Below are 17,216 nucleotides of genomic sequence, written 5' to 3'. Positions count from 1 at the left end.
CCAGATTTTGAGATAACATAAAGCAGTCAGTTAAAAGGTACATTTATAGGGTACTCATTGCGCACAGAAATTTAGGTGAGGCTCTCCAAGTCATAACGAATGAATGTATTTCTTAGAAGACATGTTTCTAAGTGCCTACAGTTGAATATAGGAGACATATGTCCAAAATCATCATCATACAAAGAAGCCAGAATATACTTTTCCCAGGCAAAATGCATGGCCCAGTCTGGGTCTGTAATCAACCATGTGACCAATACCAACTCCTCTGAAATCAGTGTGGCAGAGGACAGAAAAGAGTCAGATATCAGGACACAAAATCATATAGATGTACACATACCCCGGTGTGGCAGCTTGTATTACTGGCCCCAGTCCTTTAGCCCTCCCAGTATCCATGCCCTTTGCCATGAACTTTTCAGGGCCTCCCACTGTGGGTAGTATGTGCCTCCCTGACTCATGACTTTGGTTCAGCTATGAGATTTGCTTTAGTCAACGACATGAGATAGAAATGACAATGTGCCACTTCTGACCCCTGGCATCAAAAGAACTTAGTGAACTCTGATGGCACAAGTACATGAAGCAAGGCTGGGGAGATGAGCAGAGGCCAGAGCAATGGTAACAGAACTGGATTTTGCTTTTAGTGATCATGAGTTTTTAAGGAATCTCGCTCTGCTCACTAGCACAGCTATATGAATGCATGTTATCACCTAGGCTAGATTTTTAACTCCTTGGGGATGGGAATCTATAAGATCTATCATTGAATACTTCCATGGAAGCACAAGGTGGGTGTTTGGTAAATATGCCCAGAGGTAACTGAAATGGTTACATGTGTTAATATGTTATCAAGAACACAATAGGGACAAACATTTACAAAAAAAAGCTATAATCTAATTTTACAGGGTTTTCACCTGTAAGAGTGAAGAGACTGTTTTATCCTGCCCATAACTTTTGTACTTTCTTGGAGATGGGAATCTAAACTATTCAACAGTGACTATTCTCCGTACTTAGCACAAGGTTGATATTTGGTAAGTATGCCACATGGTAACCAGAATGAGCACATGTAATTAATTGTAAGCTGATATTTTTTTAACAATTGCTGATTATTACATCCTATAAAAGAAACTGAATCATAAAAAGCATAGTGTTCATTGACCATATTAGGAACTACATTTCCATGATTTACTTTGAAAAAAAATCACCTCTATATAAATGCATTAGCAAATAGTGCTCTCACATGTCACACGAACATTCAAATGTGTAGCATTAGAAAATACTTTAGATGTTTAAAATCACTTTTTTAAAAAAACTGGATATTATATGCTTCTTTTTTATCTTCAATAAACAACACAGGAAAATTTTGCCATTGTTAAATAACTAGACATTTTAACCTCACATGGCACAAACCCAGCAAGCTGTTAAAGCCGCAGTGGCAGTAAGCCAGGGTAATGGGCATTAGTCATGGCAGAAAAGCTTAAGACAAAAAAGTGGGAAGGTTTCAAAACAACACCAGGAATCCCCCTGCTGGTCCTTGTTTTGCCTCCCACCTTTTGTCAGAAACAGCTGAGGGTTACTGTGAACAGTCATCTTCCTACACGGTTACAGGTCTGAGTGTTCAGGGAAAATCCTATGTTCCTTCTCCCTCTCTGTTCAGGACTCCACTGTGTGCAGGCTGATCTGTGGCCGGTACACTCTAAGGCTCAGCCGGCGGCGGGGAGGGGTGGAGAGAGGCCAGAACTGATGACTCCCACCACCAAGGGGATATTTATTTACCCTGGGCCTCCTGTTGGATCTGGGAGCAGGGTCCCGAAAGCTGGCGGTTTTACCTATTTGTGTCCTTTCTCTTCAGCTATGTAAATCTTAGAGTTATTTATTTATGCATCAAATATTTACTGGCTGTTTACTCACCCTTGAAATTCCTTTGTGAGCCTCTCCTCCAGCAGAAAGGCCTCGCAGAGCTCTCTGAAGCTCAGTGATCCATTCCTCCCCACAATGGCTCTCGTCTTTACTTCTTGTCCTACTTATTTGGCACTTAAAAACAGCATTGCCTTCGAATGCCTTCTACTTAAAATTTACATCGAAACCTTTCATTAGATCCACTTTTATTAATCATATATTATCTCCCCAGTTAAAATGTTATTGAGGGGCAGAAATGTTTCTCATCCATCTTTGTGTCCCCACAACACTTAGTGCAAAACAGCCATCAAAGCATATTTGTTGATCAAATGCATGCATGAATGAATGAATGAATGGCTTTGTAAGCATCATTCATTAATTCTTTCATTTAGTTATACAGTGTCTGTTCTTGTGAAGCACATATTCCAACTGGAAAAAGCTCACATTCTTGTATTTCTATCACGCAGAAATATTTCATCTAATGCTAAATTTTTTATAATTTGTGAGGAGCATACATTAATTACTTTTTTTCTAGTGGACTTAGTAATGCTCATGTGATGTTTATAGTTTATAGAAGATGGTGATCTACAGCCAACTCTTGATTAACTGATGTACAGAGTTTCTAGATTTTTTCATTAGCACCTTCAACCGTGTTGGAGGATAAAAATGAGTAGTTAATTTCCATTTCTGTTGTCAAGAATTGTTGTAAAGTTGATAGAGAGACGAGGGGCCTATCCCTATTGATTTACGAGACTCTTGAACACCACCTGTGAACATCATTTATGCATTTGATTCTTGAATCAATAATTATCAGTAACTTGAGAATTGTGTACTATATTTACAGATTCGCACTAGCAGGTGTGGAATAACATCCTGCGCTTTCTCCTGTATCATTACTAGGGTTTAATTATAGAAACCCTGGCTCCCAAAATCGAAAGTTTTCAAATTTTTACATGTTTTCAAGATACGAAGATTGTTATAATCAGAGAATATGAGGATTCTTTTCCTATCATTTCCAACTTTTTATTTTAAAGTTCTGCTGTACAGGTTATTTGATGGTTGTAACTACTCAACTCTGTCATGAGAACACAAATGCATGCACAGACAATACGAAAATCAATGGGCATGCCTACGTTCCAATAAAACTTTATTTCCTAACACTGAAATTTTAATTTTATGTAACTTTTGATTTTTGAAAACCATTTGAAAATCTAAAAACCATTTTTACCTGAAGGGCCACACAAAAACAGGAAGTCTGGCTGCCTGTTTGTCCACGACCATGTCTGTCTGTGGCTACTTTGGCGCTGCTCCTGCAGCAGAATTGAGGGCTTGTAAGAGAGACCATAAGGCCCACAAGCCAGAGCTGTTCACTGTTTGGCTCTTCAAAAAAGAGTTTGCCAAGCCCTGGTTTAGACAGTCACACATTTCCATCAAGAAGCAGTAAGTATGCAAATGACATTCTGTACAAAGTACAAAAAAACCAAAACAAAACCCACAGTTTTTGCCCTAAAGGCAACAAACATCTTAACATAATAATATTTATGAGCTCAAAGAACACATTTTGAGCAGCTGCTATGTGCTGAGCACTATTCTAAGCATCAGAGATACCACTGCCCAGGCATGAATGGACAGACTCCGTCTTCCTGGAGTTTACATTTTTGGATGAGAGCAACACATAAACATGCACACGCACAACGCATGCACGTCATGTACAGTCACCATGATTCCCACAAATACTTCTGACTTGTGAGCAAAACTGACAAATGACAGAAGCAGTACCAACAGTCCTCTTTTAGGGTTATCCAGGCTCGATGCTACCAGGCAGCCCATTTGAACTTGAGTTGGGGTTAATGACTTATCATGAAGAAAAACTTAAACCTTGTCTTCTCAGAAACTATAATAAATCAAGGAGAAAATACAAACTTAAGGTTAAGACAGCCTCAATGTAATTTTTCTAACTGGCTTAATCTACTGAAACTCTCATAAAGCAACAATTGTAGATAATGGGGCAATAAAATTAGAGAAATTTGGAATTCTCCATGGAGCCCAAGAGATAAAAATCTCTAAATATTGTTGTGCTTGAAGTTAGTTGAGGGTTTATGTCTTTAGAGGAGGATGTTGATGGACTAAAAAACTGAATTAGAAGTGATGCCTGGACACAGGGTAAGTGCTCTGCTTGGAGTCGACACACGGACGCCTCAATGTTCTAACTCTAGAAGCATTCTCAAAGCAAGAAACTTCAATCTAAACTGAGGAGACCTGAGAGGAATTCGATTTATGATATTGGGTAAAGAAGACCCAGGAAATACGGCTTTATACAAATATGGAAAGTATACAGCTTTAAACAAAAATGGAAAGCCCCAATATGTGTAGTCTCATGTTTTGGAAAGCATTTGGCTTCCTGATGGGAACCTGCCTGGGAGAAGTCCATGGGCAAGTCCAATGTTGCAGGCATGGTTATGTGAGCTACTGGACACTCCCAACAACATTTAGTAAATGCTCTGTCCAGTGTGGTTCTGTGGTGCAGAACCTCTGTCACTTGATTTCCTGGCTTTCTGTTATAAGAACTGAAATGGAATGGAAAAAAAGGGAAAAGAGATCATAGCATATCTTTTGAAATTGTCCATCATAATTTTACACTACTTATTAGACTGTCCTTTGTAACAAATTGTCAAAATAGCACTAACACAAACACTTCCATTATTTTAAAATAGTTAAGACAACTCAGAATATAAAATCTGAATCATGCTACTGTAAAGAGTTGTAAGTATAGAAGACTTCACATGGCCTTTGGAGCATCTATGACCACATTAGAAGATATTTTTCTTTTTACTAGAAGCCATGCTGCCTCATTTGAGATGAGCTCATTGGAAATCATTTCACAGAAAACCGTGAGGAAGAGGAAATAGGAGGCATTTCACATCAGTTGTGCACCAAATAGATTTCTGTTTAGTTTGTTCTGAGACAACCGTCTCAGAAAACAGTGCTGGAGAGGGTTTGTGTTGCTTTAGGAGGAAAAAGCTATATTTTCTTAAATGTCATCAAATAGTGAATTGTTTCACAAAATCAGGAGGCAAGCCTCTACAATGTGCTCATTATTTTGAGCAAGAAAAATGAATTATTTTTGACAAGACTGACTTTTAAGAATTGCACACAATACTACTGAGAAGGGGAAATAATTCAAAACTGACATGTTTTACATGGATTATGTCCCTGTGACCAATTTAAGTAACTACAAATTTAGTTGCCATGTTAGATTTTTAATTAAAGATGACCATATTTAAAGATGACCAGGCTGTTGTATGTTCATAATAGAAACTGGTTGCTCATATTCCTTTATTCTTTTAATGTAAACTTTTCTAATTGAAATAGAACAGAAGTGTGCATAAATTGTAACTGTATAGCATGATAGATTTTCACAAGGGAAATATATCCATACAAATGGCACCCAGCTCAAGAGGTACCCCTAAAGCCATTGTGTTCCCCTTTCTAGTAACTAAGCAAATTCCTAAGAGTAATCACTATGTTGACTTCTAATTGTGGCAGTGTTTAAATAAATGGAATCAAATAATATACACGCTTTTGTGTCTGACTTATTTTCACTTATATTATGTTTGTGAATTCACTCATGATGTTGTGTGTAACTGGGGTTCATTCATTCTCATTGCTGTGTAAGACTCCATTGTACAAATATACCACAGCTTGTTGATCGATTCTACTGATGGACACTTGGGTTGTTTCTAGTTTTGGGCTATTACGGGTAACAGTACTTTGTGCATTCTTGTATATAACTCTCGGTGAACACACGCCTTCGTTTCTGTAGGTATGACCAGAAGCGGAACTGCTAGGTCACGGGGCAGGAATACGTTCAGCTTAGCTGATACTGTCAACTGCAGGTTTCCCAAATGGCTGTGCCAGTTGACACTCTCACTCAAGTGTCTGAGAATGCTGTTTGACCGTGGCCAAGCATTGCACTGTGTTGTCTTTTCTATTTCAGCCATTTTGATGGTTCTGGAGAGGTTTCAACTTGCGATTTTAATCTGCATTTACCTGATGACTAATGCCATTGAGTGTCTTTTCATACCTTTATTGACTATTTGGAGATACTCCTTTGTGAAGTGCCTAGTCACATATTTTTAGATTTTCCTATTGCATGGTCTGCCTCAATCTTATTGTTTATAGGAATTCAAGATACGAGTCCTTTGTTGGATATATGTATTGCAAATATCTTTTGCAAAAGTGTGGTTTGCCTTTTTACTTTTTATGACGTCTTGTGTCATATTATTGAATAGAGGCATTGTCACTTTTTTAATAGCTTCAGTTATTATTTTTCACTTCCTCACCCATTATAGTAAAACACATTGTGTGTCCAAGTCTAATGAAGCCCCACGTAGGACGATCTATTGAATCAATATCCTCAAGCTTGGTCCATATTCCAAAATTCCATTTAGGAATTTTGTCCCAAAGATTTGATTAAAAAATTCAGGCTACATAATATGTGTTCCACCTTTTAAATCATCAAATTAATTTGGTCCTAGTGTTTTACTTTGTAATTAATTATTTAAGTTAATATTTATTTATTTTAAACATTTTTTATTGAGTTATAGTCATTTTACAATATGACCTTTTTCTATTTTCAATATCAAGAAATGGTCAAAAGACTTGAAGATCATTGAAAATAAAAATAATGACATTTTACTGGCTTTATGAGCATGCAGCTCTCATACGCAGTATCTCTGTGCCACAGCCTCCTAATTCACTATATTTGACTCTTTGGAGTCATATTTTGCATTATCCCTTCTGCAGTTTCTGCTCCACCCTCATGTAATATACTCTCTTCCCTACTACCAGATATATCTCTAAAAATGTGCATTGACATAAAACACTTTTTGGGTCCAAACACTGGGATAAAATTCAAGCCCCTTGCTTCCAGCACATGAGACCATGAATAATATGGTAGCTTTTCCTCCAATCACTTGGCTTGAAGTTCCCTGAACAGCCAGGGGTGGCATCCTTCTGCTCTTAAAATGACTTTACTCCCAGTTTGTTTTTTTTTTTTTTTCCCTTTCTCCTGAACTCTGACTCCTTTAAATCTCTGTCCCTAGACCTTTGAAAAGCCTTCCTTGACCTTCCTAAACACAGTTAATTCCACAAATGTTTGCACATAACACATACTTATCTCCCTGTTTATACATTTTTCTTCCAGAAAGACTGTGATGTTTCAGGCAGAGACAGTTGCCTGATTCATTTTTGTGTTTACAATGCCTAGAATGGGCCGAGCAGAATGGTCCTGTATGCCTATTGAATGAGTAAATGAATGAACTATTCGTTCCTCTTTTTTTCCTTTTCCAAAATTCTTCAAAAATATCAGTACAATTTTGTCACAGAAATTATATCTCCTACAATAAGGAATAATTAAAAGATAAAAAATAAGATATGTTTGCTCTAGAGACTAGAAGAAGAAACCCTTGAATAAACTTGCATTTTTGATATTTTCACAGGGCTGAACAATAACCCTATGGGAAAGAACAAAATGACCCAAGAGAACAGTATAAAGTTTTTCCTTTTGTCCTCTTGGCCAAGAGAAGCCTTGTTTACTGGTTGTTGAAAGATTGTTTAGAAATTTTAGTATCTGGTTCCTTTGGTCAGTGCTGAAAGACAGTGTTGAAAGGACAGCAGTAAGGCTTAGCAGAGCTTAGAAGAAAGAGATGGCTTGCAGTGCCTGCTGAAAAAAAATGGTCATTATTCCTTGTGCCCTGTCAGATAAGAGAAGTCCTTGGTAAGTAGCGGCTGAAAGAGATTAAAGAAAATGATGCAACAGTCCAGAAACAGAAAACTTGGACAGCAGGTGGTAGGGCGCGGTCTCCCAGCGGATGCAGGGCAAACTTAACAAAAAATACAGTCTGACAAAAATGCAAAGAAGATTAAGGCACTCCCCAACTTAGACATTATTTATACAGTTAGCTCCAACAGCACCATAGTAAACATTCTAAGTTACTTCAAGAAGAGCTCTCTGGAAGCTTTGATTACAGTGACAACTGCACAATAAAAGGGCATAGGATAAAAATCTCATTACTTCCCCCTTTTTTTCACTCTTTCAAAAGGCTTATAATATGGTTTGACGCTATGTCTTTGTCAAATTTATTTGAGTTGTCAGAGAGTAATATGAGATTGTCACAGAGATAGTCTGAAGGCATAATGCTCTCATTCACGTGTAAGTGCCATGTTATAATCTGCACCGCCCATGAGATGTAGATGTCAGATGCTTCATTCAGTCAGTGGCTCTTCTCAACTCTAAAAACTCTAATCTGATCATAGAAGAATTCATATTCACTACTGCAATATCAAGACTGAGAGAGGTATAAGAAAGAGTTAATGCAAAAATCCCATCATCCATATGGAAATTTTATTGCTGCACAATAGAAGCCAGCCCGATTGGGAACTGACACTATTTACATTGACTAAAATTATATCCAGTGGTATCTACGGTTACATTTTTCAACCATCATCACTGTGGAAAAATAAAACAAAACCGCATTCAAGGTTGTTACTTGGATAGAAAGGTCATAGAAACCATCTCTGAATTTTTTAACTTGGAAGACAGGCCTTGTTGATAGTATTAACTTTAAGTTAGGTTCTGTGAACTATTATGCAGTGACAGATAAAGAGAACTGTAACTCAATTTTAGGAATGGAATTTAAGAGCTTAATCTAAGTTCAACTTACTAAATTATGTGCCAACATCATTTGAGTAGCATTTCAAGTTTATAACACAATTCCATGTATGTTACAGCACTCAGTTCTCACAAGTTTTTAGGCAAGCTTTATTATTTCTCCCACTTTATAGATGGTGAAAGCTCAGGGAAATTCACTGATGTGCTCAGGGTTATATAGTCATTAAATCAAACCCATATTTCAGAACCCCAAATCCTGAACCACATTATTAAATACAGTTGTCTCAGACAGTTGAATACTGCCTTTCTTTTTTCTTTGTATTCTTGATGAATACAAGCCTGGAATATAATTTTTTAATAGATTAATTTTTATACTTGCTATTTATTTTCAAAATTTTCAGAAATTGGAATTTTATATACAATATTATTTTTTACCAGCAAGATATCATTCTGTCATTAATTCAGTACACAGCAAAATCTACAGCATATCAAGGCAGGATGTGATATATTATTTAAGCTGTAAATACTGTACATAACCAAAATATGAGAGACGTTTTCTCAAGAGGGGTTGTTAATACGTAATTCTAAAAGTTGATTTAATGTCAATAGTAATTATCTTTGAGGGTTGAAGATATGAGTGACCTTTTTTCTTTTATGTTTCTATATTTTCCAGATAATCTCTAATGGCTTTGTAATATGCATAAGATTGAAAAATACATGTTTTAAAAGAAAAGATGTGGCCTCCTTATGGTCTTCAGTGTGTTTTAAATCTTTGACCTGGTCTAACCTCTACTGTATTGGAATTCAGAGAAAAGTCCAATTCTTACCCCGTCTTCTCCAGACCAGGAAGTATCTTTCATTTCTTAGTCAATTACACCAGTTGGGCTCTTGGAAGTTGCCCCTTCTGCCCCAAAGTACTTCAGGGCTCTCTCAGGTAGGTCAGGTCCGCTTGTCCAAGATAGGACCTTAACAGAAGTTCTTAAATTGTTCTAGAACTGTTTTAACAAAAGTCTGAGTTCACTTTCTTTAGCCAAGTCTACAGGGAAAAAACGATCCCCAGAGAGAGCCAGTGGAACCAAGGGGCACCCAGTAGGTACTACACACTTCATAGCAGGTGGTTCCACTACTCATTCCACTGCCTGACCGTTGATACTGAGGCCAGTACTGTGCATACGGAATAGCCAGAGCTCTGTCACTGTCCTCGAGGAGACTGCGTGAAAACTGTGCGACTAGGTTTACAACAGCAAGTATTTAAGGGTCCTTTAAAAAAAGATATTTTAAATCTGATTATGCCCATTAAAAATATTCAACAATCCTATTCTATACTCTAGTACATAATCTCGAAAAAAAAAATGAGTCTCAAGTGTGATTTTATTTTTGAACATGCAATCTTCACTAGACTGTGAATTCCTCCAGGGCAGAGTCCATATTTTACATACCTTTACACCCACACCCTATCCTCCAGCAACAGAAGGGCCTCAAAATTACCAGCCGAATTAGATGAATAAATTGCATTCAAACATCATGATGCAGTCTTCCATGTTACACTGCAAATAGTTTTAATTTACTATGGGGAAAAACAGTAGTTCCTGATACCCAATAAATTGTGCCAATTTATGTACCAACCCCAATACACACACACACACACCCCTTTGCACACATACTTACACTCACAGTTAGCATGAACCACCTTTTATTTTTCTTCTTTTAAAGACCTATTTGGATGGCTAATTCTCATACCATTCAATTTTCCTAGTGCAGAAATGCAAAGATAAGACTCCATGATGTTGCTACACATGAAAGTCCACAAAATGTCTTCAACAGGGGTTTCCACAGGGGCAAGATGAAAAATTGTTTCTAGACATACTCATACAGAGTAGGAGAAAATACTTCGTGAAGACATGATTCGTTGAGGGAAAAATGGACTTGGGTAGTCATTAAACCTACACCCCTGTCACAAAGTTAAATAGAGTTCATACTGTTCTCTCAGTGGTGGTTTTGAAGCCCATTTTGACTGACATGCCCCCAAAGCTTTTTTTTCTGGCCACCCAATCACATTAACACTGCCTACCATTTATCAAATTATGACGTTTCAGAGAAATGAAGGTAGTTGTTAATGAGAAAAAATTGGAGCCCATTCATTTCAAACAACTAAGAAAAGTGCATAAAAAGTAATTGCAGGGAATATACAACCGATAATAGTGCTAGCTCCAACAATGTCACTTGTACTAACAACCTTTATAAAAATACCTATAGCAGATTTATTTCAGTAGCATAAACACTGGAGAGTCCTTTGACTTCCAAGAAGATGAAATAATATGTAGGTAATGAATACATAAGTTTTATTTCCATAACCGAAAGTATTTCACCACTTCAAGAAGTATTTATGAGACAAATTACTGGAATAGTGCAGAATTAAATTTGGTTTTATATAGCATCTTTCATACCCCAAGTATCTCAATAGCTTTTTGAAAGTACAGAAATGCAGTGACAATTGGAAACTGAAGAAGCTATTATGCATTTAAGGGCAGATGATAGAGGCTGGGATTTGGAGACGTGCTTTATGGATTCAGGGAACAGGATGTTCCCCCACTCATCCTTTACCAGTTCTGTGTCATCTTTATGTTTTACCTGAGCGGCAACCCAGGGCATGGAGCGGAGCTTTAGAGCAGTAGCTCCTTTGATCATAAAGTAACCTGTCTCTGGGTTGCAGGGACAGGTTGCACGCAGTGTTAGATAGCTTTGGTTATAGGACTTGAATTTCTCCAGCCTCTAGCCCTGGTCATGAGTAAGTCATCATACTTGGCATAGACTATCCAGTGTAAAATGCCATTCAATTCCTGGGATATAAATAAACCTGCATTTAATTTCATGAGAAAACAGTAGTGACTCGGTCAAGTTTTTTGGCCAAGATGGTCAAGAATTGGAAAAAATCAGAGACAAATTGGCTTTTCATGTGATGGAATTACAGCTTACACCAGGCTGGAGAAAGGCCTGAAATAACACCAGCTTTTTCAATAAGACGTGGGGAAAAGAAATGCAAACAAGTGCTCTTGCCCTTCGTGATATTTCATGCGGCAGAACTGTTTGTAACTGGAAAGTATTGTTCATGTCAGAGCGAAATTTCCAGGGAAATGAAAAGCTAATAAGGATCAGCATGAAATCTGGAATGGTTCTGAGCAGACTGTTCGCTGACAGGGAACAGTACTAAACGGAGAAAGCCCTAATCCCGTAGCGGAAAGGTTAGAAATCAGAATTGTACACAAAAGAAGTAACCTCTGCCCTTCTCCTTTACTCTAAACAAAGCCACAATTATGCTGCAAATGTTATTCTCACATTTATCCACAAAAACTGGTGACTGACGACTGACCCGCCACACACCATTTTCCTTTTTTTTCTTCTCTTCAGCCTCAATTCATGAGTTCACTTTATTTTTGGACTTAAAACTTATTCTAGAGACTGAATTTCTCGATTTGTCAGGAATATTCAGAGTCTCAGTTTACTCTTGGCCACCTTTAACAGCGACTCTCTGTCCATCAACATCAAATGACAATTGAAATTACTCATCTTTTTCACCAACTTTAAACATCTCCTGTGCATTTTTGTGTTTAAGAAATTCTTACAAGGGAGGATTTCCTGCTTTCCTCTTCTTTCAAGCTTATGATGCTATGTCTATTGTCATATATTCTGGATCCCACTTTTTTTTTATTTGATTCAGCTACTTGTCTCATTATTTGATGGGCAGAGTCTGAGACATCCATAAGATCTTCCACATAGATACTGTTCAAGGCATTATTTCTACTCGCTGACATTTTCTCATCCTCCGACATTCAATCACATGTCTTTGAAACACCTTTTAATTTGTTTTTTGGGACATGGGTCTGTTAGGTAGGTTAGATAGAAATGAGCACTGGCCAGGGGGAGAGGAAGGGAAAAGGAACCATCCAGAGTGCAAGGAACCTGAGCTGTCAATCAATCAGAGTACAGGGAACTTGAGTTGTCAATCAATCAATCAATCATTTAATCAATCAATCACGAAACCAGGATATAAAAACAGGAGGAAGGAGGAAGTGGCTCCATTATTCCTCTCTGGGATCGGCCTGCTCCCAATTCTAGGGAGTGCGCTATCTTTCAATTTTTTTTTTTACTTCACTAATAAAAACCTTGTTTATATCATGCTTTTTTGTTTCTCGTCAAAAATTCTTTTTTGGGGGTGACTAAGAACTGAGATAATTCTTTTTTTCCTTTTCCTGGTAACAGGTCCTCTACAATTTACTCAAATATCCAGCTTTCCCCATAGAATTTCTTTTATTTACCTTCTACTCCTACAATGTGGATCCCAAAACTCTGAGTTTGGGTAAGAAATACTCGTGAGGAGCATGGGAAAACTGAAAGAGTGTAACATTTGTGACCAGAAGACCTAGCTTCAGGCTTTGGCTCTGCCACTTCCTTTGTAAGCTTGGATAAATCACTCCTCTCTATTGTCTTGTCTGGAAAATGAAGGTGCTCAGACCATCTGCCCTCCCTACACCACAGGGTGAACTGGGGGGTCAAATGTGACAACAAATGCAATGAGGCTTTGTAAACTACTGTAGTGGACATTGGATGTTTCTCCTTGCTCAGCATCCTTTCTTAGGACGTCATTCCTTCCCTCTCTCAACTTGTGGTTTGGCGGGAGGGGGGGGCTCTAGCCTCCTTCAGCCCTACCCTGGGGGGAAGGCATGCTTCCAAGTTTGGCCAATCAGATCCCATGTCAGTTGCCTCAGGGACAGACACCACTGCAGGTGAGGCTGTAGGCTGTCTGCCAGGAGCTTAAATATCGAGTAACAGTTAGGAGTGATTTATTGAGTGAGCTCAATGATGGCATTCTGAAGAAGTCATCCATTATTTTCTACGATGTAGATTCCAAGAACTAATTGCTATCCTAGTGCAAAGACAGGTTTTTCAATATTCTCTACAAGTCCAGGAGAAACCCAGTATTCAACCCAAAGAAACAATAGTGTCGAGGTTGGAAAACCTTGCCCTAGAGCCTAGCAGATAAGCTTGGTGCATAATGTATTTATTCTTTTACTCCTGACTCTCTCAGTAAGTATTAACTGAATGGCTAAATGACTGAATAAATGAATGCAGGTGATCAGATGGAAATCTAATATCGTTTACAACTTATTTAAGTTCATCTTTTTCAAAGGTGGTACTTACGGTCTTCTGACAATCAGGCTGTTGTTCTTATTTGCACTTTCTTTGTTACCTTTTCATGCCTCTAAATTATAGTTCTTAATTTATAATTCATCACTGTCAAGTCATAAATTTATTTTCTTATCTTCTTTCCATTTTCTGTGACTCATAAGCCCCAAAACATGAAACTTCAGGTTATAGCATGTGTATGCGTCTCTGCTAGACGATGAAGTATTGTCTGAAGCTCCCTCAGAAATACCAGTTGGTTCAGAATTTCAAAATGCAGATCTTCCTCGACTTATAATGGGATTATGTCTTGGTGAACCCATCATAATCTGAAAATAGCCCAAGTTGGAAATGTATCTAATACACCTAACCTACAGAGCATCATAGCTTAGCCTAATTTATCTTAAATGTGCTCAGAACACTTACATTAGCCTACAGTTGGGCAAAATTATCTAACACGAAGCCTACTATATAATAAAATGTTGACTATCTCCTGTAATTTATTGAATACGGTCCTGAAAGTGAAAACCAGAATGGCTGTGTGGGTACAGAGCGGTTGTAAGTGTATCGGTGGTTTACCCATGTGGTCGTGTGGCTGACTGGGAGCTGTGGCTCGCTGCCACCGCCCAGCATCATGAGATAGTGTGTGCTGCAGACCCCTAGCCCAGGAAAAATCACAGTTCAGAATCTGAAGTACGGTTTCTACTTATTGCATATCGCTTTTGCAACATTGTAAAGTCAAAATATCATTAAGCCAAACCATCACAATGGTCAGCAGGGGACTGAACGTATGGAGAAAAGTCCCTTAATTATATATAACAAGCACTTTTTCAATGAAGACAGGTATATTCGTAATTCTCAGAAAATGGGATTAAAAATAATCATGGAAAACACCGTAACGAAAATTCAAACTGGAGTTAAATTAGAAGACTTCTAAGACTTCTTTAAGGTTTAAAAAATATAGTTACATACTTGCTCCAGTACAACATAGAAAGATACACATTGAGGGACTTTATGAAACGCGCTGTGAGATATCTGAACCCAGAAGGGAATCATGGCTAGGTTTCAGCAAGGGCACTTTTCGAAGAGCGGAGGCTCTGACTGCCGGCCCCTCTGTTCAGAGGGTGGGTGGGGAGCCTGTTGTCCAGCATCACGAGGCGTGTGCAGGATCGCTCAGACTGGGACAGCCTAGACTGTCCTGGAAGATAGTAAGTGTGCCTTAGTTGTTTATTATTCCGCACAATGGCTGGCTCATGGCCAAGTCTTCCTCACATGTTTGTAGGATAGTTCCCAGGCTGCTATGACACAAAACTGGGAAGTTGAGAGGAATGAGACTTCTCCGTACAGAGGCATGTGGTAAAAACGGTGGTAATGTTCACAGGTGCTGGTGGTAACTAGCTGTGTGTCTTCTAAGAAATCTGTGGGATTTTCCATTTCCTTTGCCTCTGAAAGTCTTCCGTTCTGGGAAGCTCCTCAGATCTAGGTAAACTAGGAGTTGGTCGCTCTGTCTTGCTTCCCTGATTGGTTTCTACTGGAAGCACAAATACCTTCCCTTGGTGTCAGACATATTCTTACATCTCTTCCTTCCTTCCTTCTCTCTCTCTCTTCATTCAGTCACTAGGCCCTGGGATTTTCATTCACGAGGTCTCACCTCTACCCTCTTCCTCTTTCCACTCTCTTGGTCTGAGTCCTCTGCACTCCTCCTCACTACCTGGATGCCAGGGCAATATTTGTAATGTACCACCTCATCATATCACTCCTTTGCTTAAGGGCTTTCAATGATGCTGCCCTGCCTGAAAGATAAAGCTAAGATCCAAAGAACTGGATTGGCCTCCTACTTCAATTTCCATATTTTGTCTCAGTTTTTTTTTTTTTTTTAATGTGAACCCTACCATACAAATTGGTCCACTCATGACACCCAAATCCACTTTTAATTTTTTCAGTCATTCATCACATGTTTATAGTCCTGGCATGATCCAGGGGCTGTGCTAGGTCTTAGGAAAAAGGAGAAACAACAGAGAAAGGGACTCCATCCTTCCACAGATTGTTGTCTGGCAGCTTTTTCTCACTGCTGATTCAGTGAGCACACTTGGAAGTATGCAAGTAGATATGCATCCTTGGACCTGACTTTATATATATTGTTTCCTTTAATTCTCATAAAACCATGTGAAATAAGACCTCTTATTACTTTTCCTATTTTGTAAGAACAGTAACTAAAGCTTAGAGAAGCTACAGCGCAACCCAAAATCACACATCACACAGATACGTATGTGTCTTATTCCAGATCTGTCCGACTGCAAAGCTCAGGTTTTATTCCTTGTACCAAATGGCTACTTTGAGGAGCTCATTTATTCATTCATGTGAGACTCTTGGTGAGGCTGGATGCAAATCCAAGTGATCCATTAAGGTACGTCTTAAGATCTGGCTCTATAAAGTCTTCCCTTAGGGTCACGTGGTCTCTAAACTCCATAAACGCTTATCATCTGTGCCAGTCCTTTGTCATTAGATTAAACGTTGTCTTGCTTTAATCTGTTGCGTATTTGTGGCTTGCAAACTCAGATACATTGCAGGCTCTATGACTGGGACTGGGCTGTTTATTTTGTAATAGCCCCTGTAATGCCCACCATAGTAGCGCTTACACATCCTAGCAGGTTCTTACTAAGTATTTTTGATTGTTAAACTGCATTGCCATGTTCTACACACTTTCATTCAGATTGTGACTTTGCTGCCCCATTTTGAAAAATGGCTTTAACCATACCAGTAAGTCATAAGTACCCTGAAAGTTGGGAATATGTCTTTATTAACTGTTGCGAGCCCAGTTCCTACCACGAGGTCTGGCACACATGACACACAGTATGTATTCCTTAAATGGATGAATGACTGAACTGGGGGCTCTGAATTCCTCATGGTAACAAGGGACACATTTTTCTAGGTCCTTCTCCAAATGTTAATCAGATACGTCTTTGACATGGAACTATATTGAATCCAGAACTTGGTCATTTTTTACCTAAATGACTTCACCTTTTTCTTTAAAGGCTCTCCTGCTTCAGTATCTCCCAGTTTCCATCAGTCCCATATGTCTCTGACAAAGTTATCTCCCCTCTGCTGCTTTGATCATGTCACCGCATTTCTCAAAACTCTCCCCTGACACACAAAACCAAACCAAGTTACAGACTGCAGGCTTCAAGTTCTTTATCAGTCCTGGCTATTTTTTTTTCTTGTCTTGTTTATCTCTTTTCACTGGTTTAAGCAACTTCTTTCTTTAAGTAAAATTAAATTCTCCCTCTTCCATCTTTTAGTCGATATTTTGATACTATTCCAACTTGGGGATAACTTTTCTACCAATTACAGCCATTCTTAACTTTCAAAGATCAGGTCCGAGATTCTCTCTTCCATAAAGTCTTCTCTGACCCTCCTCTACGAAAAAAAGACAAAAACTAAAGTCTCTCTTTAGATATCAAGATAATTTCTC

General features: G+C 38.5%; 1 protein-coding gene across 2 annotated transcripts in view; it reads right to left on the bottom strand.

Annotated features, from left to right (window-relative positions):
- The window catches only part of NEGR1 (neuronal growth regulator 1), a 778,258-nt gene that overhangs the window by 33,789 nt on the left and 727,253 nt on the right, over nt 1-17,216 (bottom strand). The gene's annotated exons all lie outside the window — the stretch shown is intronic.

Source organism: Camelus dromedarius, chromosome 14, assembly GCF_036321535.1.
Source record: "Camelus dromedarius isolate mCamDro1 chromosome 14, mCamDro1.pat, whole genome shotgun sequence".
In the NCBI taxonomy this organism is placed as follows: Eukaryota; Metazoa; Chordata; class Mammalia; order Artiodactyla; family Camelidae; genus Camelus; species Camelus dromedarius.
This window is presented reverse-complemented; position numbering and strand designations above follow the sequence as displayed.